The following is a 10167-nucleotide window of genomic DNA, read 5'->3' on the forward strand; positions in this document are numbered from 1 at the left end:
CCGAGGTAGTAAATTATGTAATGTTACAACTCTAACTTAAAACCATTTGTTTTTTGTCTTTGCTCTCCATTGCAGTTTTATGATTTTAGAACATAGGTTTTATGATTGTTAGTGCTGGGCAACAAAAAGGAGTCCAGAGGAACGGGAGAAAAAACAACAATAGCAATGATGTGAATGCAAAACATGAACCAGACTAAGCAGAGCAGAGGGCGGTGTGGAGCGGGAAGCAGAGACAGAAGCTTGTGATGTTTCAGTGATTGCTGGGAGTTATTCATCACCAGTAAACCTCATGTTCCAAAGACTCATCAGGGCCAGGGGTTAGTTTTACGAGCTCTGTGTAAAAGATCATTACACAGGGCCAGTTAGAGTTCCCGCAGGAAGGAAGCGGCACACCCTATGGGGTGATTAGGAAGAGTGTCATGAAGGGTGCCACACTCACACCCTAGGAAAGAGGAAAGGGGCCCAAGGGGACTCACGGAGGGAGCAGAGGGTCTGTGGGCCACAGCCAGCCCAACCACAGAGTGGCCAGAGTGACACAGGCCCCCTCTCTGCAGGCTGGTCTCCTGCTTGGGTGTCCCCCAAGTCACCCACCTGGAAGTCAAAGGTCGAGCATGCTTTCCATGAAGTCTGGAGGTACAGAACAAGGCAGACAGCCACGGGCGTGTCAGGAGGGCAGCGGGAAATGCTCATCCCCTTCTCCAAGAAGAGGGAATCCCACCATCCACAGGTTCTTCCTGCTCTGTCTCAAAGGCGGAGGCAGCTAGAATACTCTGTCAAAAAGCAACCACAGGAAGAACATAATGTCAATGCATGGCTTTATGTTAACATAATTACATTTATTCCAGACAAAGGTTTTTTGTAAATTAAAGATAGATTATGTTGCAACTTTTATACTCCTCTGCCTAATTTAGTGAGTATTTGATATATTCAGATTTATTTTAACCAATTAGTTTTTTTTAATAGAGGCAGGGTCTCAGTCTGTCACCTTGGCTGAAGTGCTGGTGTGATCACAGCTCACTACAGCCTTGACCTCCTGGGCTCAAATGATCCTCTCACCTCAACCTCTCAAGTAGCTGGGACTACGGACGAGCACCACCACAATCACCTAATTTTTTTTTTTTAATTTTTAGTAGAGACCAGGTCTCACTAACTTGCCCGGGCTGGCCTTGAACTCCTGAGTTCAAATGATCCTCCTGTGTTAGCCTCCCAAAATGCCTGCAATTACAGACATAAGCCACCGTGCCAGCCTGCTGATTAAATTAATTATATGTGTGCCTTAACTAAAAAATGAGATTGCTCAATATAGAGTAACTTGTTTTTCTTATAGAATTATCAGAAAGTAATGCTTTTTTGAAATGTTGTTTCACTAAAATATTTTTAATTTGTTTTCTTGGTATTTCGTTATGACAATTTTTTCCTTCTACCTCAACTGCCATACTGTCAGCATTTCCTGAGGGTCCGATAAGTAGGAAATGCACCAAGAAGCAACGTGGACCAAGCAATAAAAATAAACAAATAAAAGAAGAAAATCCCACTGCAAAAAAGTCTGAAACAGAATTCTTGACTCCCCGACATTCATCCCTGCCTCAACCTGTCCCCCATTTCACCCTCCTTATTTCCACACAGGGCTGTGCATCCCTACTCGCTCAGATCTAAAACCCTACACCCTATGCCCAACTCCTCTTTCCTGCACACTTCCTACCAGCCCATCAGAAAGCCCGCTGACTCCTCTCCTGAAGCACTGCGTGAGGGTGACCCCTCCTCCCTGTGAGCACCGCAACAGCCCCAGTGGAACCACCATCCCGGCCCCGATGCAACTGTTTCCCCACAGGGTCCCCACACATAGCCATGGTGTATCCCCTCCAAAACACCCACTCTGCCTGAACACTTCCCCAGCTCTTTATATGACTGCCTTCATTGTATCATTCATCTCTTACCTCAATTGAACTTCCTCAAAGAAGCGTCCTCACTTATTCTACATATGACAACATGAGTAACATCACTCCTTTCCCCAGACTCACTCGTCATTCCATTGCATTTCCCATTTTCTACAGTGATCACAAAGTCTGTATCTAATTGGAAAATACTTATCTGCTTTACTTATCATCTGCTTTAATTTTTAAGTTTTCTTTTTTCTTCTGGACATCAACTTCCATGTTGATGGACACTGTTGAGCATTTCCTAGGAAGTGTTTAGGTTTGAGCTGCAAGAGCTGCCTTGTCCAAGACTGATTTCCACAGGCTGGTCTCCTGCAAAGCCTCATGGCTATGGCCAAGTGCTTAAGCTCAGATGGGGTGGTGAATTGGTGAATTACACCAGAACCCTGCCATGCCATAGAAGCTACAACTGCAAGGTTAGAAGCTCAGTGCCATGATCTGGCCAAGTGTTGAAACTCAGATGGGGTGGTTAATTGGTGAATCATGTCATGACCCTTCCATGCCATAGAAGCCACAACTACAAGGCTAGGAACCCAGTGTCCTGTTAAGAATCCCTAAGCCTAGCTGGGAAGGTGACCACATCCATCTTTAAACACGGGGCTTGCAACTTAGCTCACACCCAACCAATCAGGTAGTAAAGAGAGCTCAGTAAAATGCTAATTAGGCAAAAACAGGAGGTAAAGAAATAGCCAATCATCTATCACCTGAGAGCCCAGTGGGAGGGACAATGATTGGGATATAAACCCAGGCATTTGAGCCAGCAATGGCTACCCTCTCTGGGTCCCCTCCCTTTGTATGGGAGCTCTGTTTTCACTCTATTAAATCTTGCAACTGCACTCTTCTGGTACATGTTTGTTACAGCTCGAGCTGAGCTTTCACTCACCATCCACCATGGCTGTTTGTCGCTGACGCAGACCTGCCACTGACTTCCACCCCTCCGGATCTGACAGGGTGTCTGCTGTGCTTCTGATCCAGTGAGGCACCCGTTGCTGCTCCGGATCAGGCTAAAGGCTTGCCATTGTTCCTGCACGGCTAAGTGCCCGGGTTCATCCTAATCGAGCTGAACACTAGTCGCTGTGTTCCGCGGTTCTCTTCCATGACCCACAGTTTCTAATAGAGCTATAACACTCACCACATGGCCCAAGATTTTCCATTCCTTGGAATCCGTGAGGCCAAGAACCCCAGTTCAGAGAACAAGAGGATTGCCGCCATCTTGGAAGTGGCCTGCCACCATCTTGGCAGCTCTGGGAGCAAGGACCCCTGGTAACATTCTGGTAACCATGAAGGGACCTCCAAAGTGGTGAGTAATATTGGACCACTTTTGCTTGCTATTCTGTCCTATCCTTCATTAGATTGGAGGAAAATACCGGGCACCTGTCAGCCAGTTAAAAACAATTAGCATGGCTGCTGCTAAGACTCAGGTGTGAGGCTGTCTGGAGAAGGGCTTTCTAACAACCCCCAACCCTTCTGTGGTCTGCCTGGAACCAGCTTCCACTTTCAATTTTCTTGGGGAAGCCAAGGGCAGACTAGAGGCAGAAAGCTGTTGTTCCAAACTCCCGGAATTAGCTGGTTGAGATCATGGTGCAGCCAGAAGTCTCTATTCTACATGTGTGCGCCCCTACCTTTCCTTCTGACCCATACTTCCTGGGTCCCAACCATGACTTTCTTGAAAGTGTAGCCCCAAAATTCTCCTTACCTCTGAATCTACTTCCTCCAATCCCTGCCTTCTAAGTACTAATGGTTCAGACTTTCCTTTCCTCTAGCAAGTTGTATCTCCAAAGGGATCTAGGGAAGCTCTACGCTGCATCCTTAGGCATCTAGGCTATAAACCCAGGGAGTCTTATCCCTAGTGTCCCTCCTGATTTAGGTATACAGCTCTCAACATGGGCAGTTATGTGGGACCCATTCCCCACCACTCTTGCCATGGTCCCAAGTTTGTAAACGGCAAAGACAGAGAGACGGGGAGAGAGAGAGAGAGAGAGAGAAAGAGATAGAGAGAAACAGAGAGAGACAGAGACAGAGAGACAGAGAGGAGAGAGACAAAGGAGAGAGGTGGAGAGGAGAGAGACAGAGAGGAGAAAGAGGCAGAGAGACAAACAGGGAGTCAAAGAGAGAAGGAGAAAGATAGAAATAGTAAAAAAGAAAAAAGTGTGCCCTATTCCTTTAAAAGCTAGGGTAAATTTAAAACCTATAATTGATAATTGAAGGTCTTCTCCATGACTCTATAACACTCCAATACTACCTTGTTGTCAGTGTAAACAAGGGTGTAGCCTGAAAACACTGAGACCACTGACAACCGGTAGCCTTCCTATTAAAAATCCTTAACCCAGTAACCCGTGGATGGCCCAAATGCATTCACTCTGTAGCGGCAATTGCTTTGCCAACAGAAGAAAGTAGAAAAGTAACTTTTAGAGGAAACCTCATTGTGAGCACACCTCACCAGTTCAGAATTATTCTAAATCAAAAAACCAAAAAGGTAGCTTACTAACTCCAAAATCTTAAAGTATGGGGCTATTCTGTTAGAAAAAGGTGATTTAACATTAACCACTGAAAATTACCTTAACCAAGCAGATTTCCTAACAGGGGATTTAAATCTTAATTACCATACAAAGGTCCAACCAGACATAGGAGGAACTCCCTTCAGGACAGGACCATAGATGGTTCCTCCCAAATGATTGAGGAAAAAAAACACAATGGGCATCAGTAATTGATAGGGAGATTCTTGTGGAAGCAGAGTTAGGAGAATTGCCTAAAAAATGGTCTGCTCAAATGTTGGAGCTGTTTGCACTCAGTCAAGCTTTAAAGTACTTACAGAATCAAAAAACTCTATCTCAATCCTGACTCAAAAAGTTAGCTACACCCTCTCTGGAATGAATTTGCATAAGAACTGTTGTTTATGGGGATGCATCTTGATGGGACAACTGGGTTGTTATGAAATACTCAGGAACCCAGCCCAGCTCTAGGACTCACCGCTGAGCACAGAGGCAATGTTGGGCACGCTGGTAAAGGACCACTAGAATCCAGCAGCCTGGACCCCTTTCTTTGTGGTCAAGAAAGGCGGGAAAAGGGGTGCAGGACTGCTATATCAGTAAGTGTAACTAATCCGATAAGCAGAGGTCCGTGGGTGGTTATGCACCCTGGAAAGGAATAAGCATTAGGACCATAGAGGATGCTCTAGGACTAATGCTCATTGGAAAATGACTAGGGGTGCTGGCATCCCTATGTTCTTTTTTCAGATGGGAAATGTTTCCCCCAAGGCAAAAACACCCCTAAGATGTATTCTGGAGAATTGAGACCAATTTGACCCTCAGACAATATGAAAGAAATGACTTATATTCTTCTGCAGTACCTCCTGGCCATGATATCCTCTTCAAGGGGGAGAAACCTGGCCTCCTGAGGGAAGAATAAATTATAACACCATCTTACAGCTAGACCTCTTTTGTAGAAAAGAAGGCAAATGGAGTGAAGTGCCATATGTACAAACTCCTTTCATTAAGAGACAACTCACAATTATGTAAAAAGTGTGATTTATGCCCTACAGGTAGCCCTCAGAGTCTACCTCCCTACACCAGCATCCCCCCGACTTCTTTCCCAACTAATAAGGACCCCCCACTTCAACCCAAATGGTCCAAAAGAAGATAGACAAAGGGGTAAACAATGAACCAAAGAGTGCCAATATTCCTAAATTATGCCCTCTCCAAGCAGTGGAAGGAGGAGAATTCAGCCCAGCCAGAGTGCATGTACCTTTTTCTCTCTCAGACTTAAAGCACATTAAAATAGACCTAGGTAAATTCTCAGATAACCCTGATGGCTATATTGATGTTTTACAAGGATTAGGACAATCCTTTGATCTGACATGGAGAGATATAATGTTACTGCTAGATCAGACACTAACCCCAAATGAGAGAAGTGCGACCATAACTGCAGCCCGAGAGTTTGGTGATCTCTGGTATCTCAGTCAGGTCAATGACAGGATGACAACAGAGGAAAGAGAGTGATTCCCCACAGGCCAGCAGGCAGTTCCCAGTATAGACCCTCATTGGGACACAGAATCAGAACATGGAAATTGGTGTCGCAGACATTTGCTAACTTGCGTGCTAGAAGGACTAAGGAAAACTAGAAAGAAGCTTATGAATTATTCAATGATGTCCACTATAACACAGGGAAAGGAAGAAAATCCTACTGCCTTTCTGGAGAGACTAAGGGAGGCATTGAGGAAGCATACCTCCCTGTCACCTGACTCTTTTGAAGGCCAACTAATCTTAAAGGATAAGTTTATCACTCAGTCAGCTGCAGACAAAAGAAAAAAACTTCAAAAGTCCCCCTTAGGCCCAGAGCAAACTTAAAAACCCTATTGAACTTGGGAACCTCAGTTTTTTATAATAGAGATCAGGAGGAACAGGCGCAACAGGAAAAACAGGATTAACAAAAAGGCCACCTTAGTCATGGCCCTCAGGTGAGTGGACTTTGAAGGCTCTGGAAATGGGAAAAGCTGGGCAAATAGAATGCCTAATAGGGCTCACTTTCAGTGCGATCTACAAGGACACTTTAAAAAAGATTGTCCAAGTATAAATAAGTTGCCCCCTTGTCCATGCCCCTTATGTCAGGGGAATCACTGGAAGGCCCACTGCCCCAGGAGACGAAGGTCCTCTTAGTCAGAAGCCACTAACCAGATTGATCCAGCAGAGCAGGACTGAGGGTGCCTGGGGCAAGCACCAGCCCATGCCAATCACCCTCACAGAGCCCCAGGTATGCTTGACCATTGAGGGCCAGGAGGTTAACTATCTCCTGGACACTGGTGCGGCCTTCTCAGTCTTACTCTCCTGTCCCAGACAACTGTCCTCCAGATCTGTCACTATCCGAGGGGTCCTAGGACAGCCAGTCACTGGATACTTCTCCCAGGCACTAAGTTGTGACTGGGGAACTTTATTCTTTTCACATGCTTTTCTAATTATGCCTGAAAGCCCCACTCCCTTGTTAGGGAGAGACATTCTAGCAAAAGCAGGGGCCATTATACACCTGAACATAGGAGAAGGAACACTGTTTGTTGTCCCCTGCTTGAGGAAGGAATTAATCCTGAAGTCTGGGCAACAGAAGGACAATATGGACAAGCAAAGAATGCCCGTCCTGTTCAAATTAAACTAAAGAATTCCACCTCCTTTCCCTACCAAAGGCAGTACCCCCTTAGACCCAAGGCCCAACAAGGACTCCAAAAGATTGTTAAGGACCTAAAAGCCCAAGGCCTAGTAAAACCATGCAGTAGCCCCTGCGAGTCTCTAATTTTAGGAGTACAGAAACCCAACGGACAGTGGAGGTTAGTGCAAGATCTCAGGATTATCAATGAGGCCGTTGTTCCTCTATACCCAGCTGTACCTAACCTTTATACTCTGCTTTCCCAAATACCAAAGGAAGCAGAGTGGTTTCCAGTCCTGGACCTTAAGGATGCCTTTTTCTGCATCCCTGTACATCCTGACTCTCAATTCTTGTTTGCCTTTGAAGATCCTTCAAACCCAACGTCTCAACTCACCTGCACTGTTTTGCCCCAGGGGTTCAGAGATAGCCCCCACCTATTTGGCCAGGCATTAGCCAAGACTTGAGCCAGTTCTCATACCTGGATGCTCTTGTCCTTTGGTACGTGGATGATTTACTTTTAGCTGCCTGTTCAGAAACCTTGTGCCATCAAGCCACCCAAACACTCTTAAATTTCCTTGCCTCCTGTGGCTAAGGGGTTTCCAAACCAAAGGCACAGCTCTGCTCACAGCAGTTTAAATACTTAGGGCTAAAATTATTCAAAGGCACCAGGGCCCTCTGTGAGGAATGTATCCAGCCTATACTGGCTTATTCTCATCCCAAAACCCTAAAGCAACTAAGAGCGTTCCTTGGCATAACAGGCTTCTGCCGAATATGGATTCCCAGGTACAGTGAAATAGCCAGGCCATTATATACACGAATTAAGGAAACTCAAAAAGCCAACACCCATTTAGTAAGACAGACTTCTGAAGTAGAAGCGGCTTTTCAGGCCCTAAAGAAGGCCCTAATCCAAGCCCCAGTGTTAAGCTTGCCAACGGGGCAAGACTTTTCTTTATATGTCACAGAAAAAAACAGGAATAGCTCTAGGAGTCCTTACACAGGTCTGAGGGACCAGCTTGCAACCCATGGCATACCTGAGTAAGGAAACTGATGTAGTGGCAGAGGATTGGCCTCACTGTTTACAGGTAGTGGCAGCAGTAGCAGTCTTCGTATCTGAAGCAGTTAAAATAATACAAGGAAGAAATCTTACTGTGTGGATATCTCATGATGTGAATGGCATACTCACTGCTAAAGGAGACTTGTGGCTGTCAGACAACTGTTTACCTAAACATCAGGCTCTATTACTTGAAGGGCCAGTGCTGGGACTGCGTACTTGTGCAAATCTTAACCCAGCCACATTTCTTCCAGACAATGAAGAAAAGATAGAACATAACTGTCAACAAGTAATTGCTCAAGCCTATGCCACTCAAGGGGACCTTCTAGAGGTTTCCTTGACTGATCCTGACCTCAACTTGTATACTGATGGAAGTTCCTTTGTAGAAAAAGGACTTTGAAAAGCGGGGTATGCAGTGGTCAGTGATAATGGAATACTTGAAAGTAATTCCCTCACTCCAGGAACTAGTGCTCAGCTGGCAGAACTAATAGCCCTCACTCAGGCACTAAAATTAGGAGAAGGAAAAAGGGAGAAGACTCTAAGTATGCTTACCTAGTCCTCCATGCCCACACAGCAATATGGAGAGAAAGGGAATTCCTAACTTCTGAGGGAACACCTATCAAACAACAGGAAGCCATTAGGAGATTATTATTGGCTGTACAGAAACCTAAAGAGGTGGCAGTCTTACACTGCTGGGGTCATCAGAAAGGAAAGGAAAGGGAAATAAAAGAGAATCACCAAGCGGATATTAAAGCAAAAACAGCCTCAAGGCAGGACGCTCCGTTAGAAATGCTTATAGAAGGACCCCTAGCATGGGGCAATCCCCTCCGGGAAACCAAGCCCCAGTACTCAGCAGAAGAAATAGGATGGGGAAACTCACGAGGACATAGTTTCCTCCCCTCAGGAAGGCTAGCCACCAAAGAAGGAAAAATACTCCTGCCTGCAGCTAACCAGTGAAAATTACTTAAAACCCTTCACCAAACTTTTCACTTAGGCATTGATAGCACCCATCAGATGGCCAAATCATTATTTACAGGTGTAAGCTTGCAACTTAGCTCACACCCAACCAATCAGGTAGTAAAGAGAGCTCACTAAAATGCTAATTAGGCAAAAACAGGAGGTAAAGAAATAGCCAATCATCTATCACCTGAGAGCACAGTGGGAGGGACAATGATTGGGATATAAACCCAGGCATTTGAGCCGGCCATGGTAACCCCGTTTGGGTCCCCTCCCATTTTATGGGAGCTCTGTTTTCACTCTATTAAGTCTTGCAACTGCACACTCTTCTGGTCCGTGTTTGTTACGGCTCGAGCTGAGCTTTCGCTCACCGTCCACCAATGCTGTTTGTCACTGTTGCAGGCCCACCACTGACTTCCACCCCTCTGGATCCAACAGGGTGTCTGCTGTGCTCCTGATCCAGTGAGGCACCCATTGCTGTGCTGGACTGGGCTAAAGGCTTGCCATTGTTCCTGCACGGCTAAGTGCCCAGGTTCATCCTAATCGAGCTGAACACTAGTCACTGGGTTCCATGGTTCTCTTCTGTGACCCATGGCTTTTTTTTTTTTTTTTTTTTTTTTTTTGAGATGGAGTCTTGCTCTGTTGCCCAGGCTGGAGTGCAGTGGTGCCATCTCAGCTTACTGCAAGCTCTGCCTCCCGGGTTCATGCCATACTCCTGCCTCAGCCTCCCAAGTAGCTGGGACTAAAGGTGCCCACCACCACGCCTGGCTAATTTCTTTTCGTATTTTTAGTAGAGACAGGATTTCACCATGTTAACCAGGAAGGTCTAGATCTCCTGACCTCGTGATCCACCTGCCTTGGCCTCCCAAAGTGCTAGGATTACAGGTGTGAGCCACCATGCCTGGCCTGACCCACAGCTTCTAATAGAGCTATAACACTCACCACATGGCCCAAGATTCCATTCCTTGGAATCCATGAGGCCACGAACCCCAGGTCAGAGAACAAGAGGCTTGCCGCCATCTTGGAAGTGGCCCACAACCATCTTGGGAGCTCTGGGAGCAAGGACCCCCTGGTAACACTGTCATATCA

General features: G+C 46.0%; 1 pseudogene; it reads left to right on the forward strand.

The window, feature by feature from the left end:
- The first annotated feature begins 5173 nt into the window (after positions 1-5173).
- Positions 5174-6283, forward strand: LOC129143202 (uncharacterized; annotated as a pseudogene).
- Positions 6284-10167: the final 3884 nt, after the last annotated feature.

Source organism: Pan troglodytes, chromosome 12 (genome assembly GCF_028858775.2).
Source record: "Pan troglodytes isolate AG18354 chromosome 12, NHGRI_mPanTro3-v2.0_pri, whole genome shotgun sequence".
In the NCBI taxonomy this organism is placed as follows: Eukaryota; Metazoa; Chordata; class Mammalia; order Primates; family Hominidae; genus Pan; species Pan troglodytes.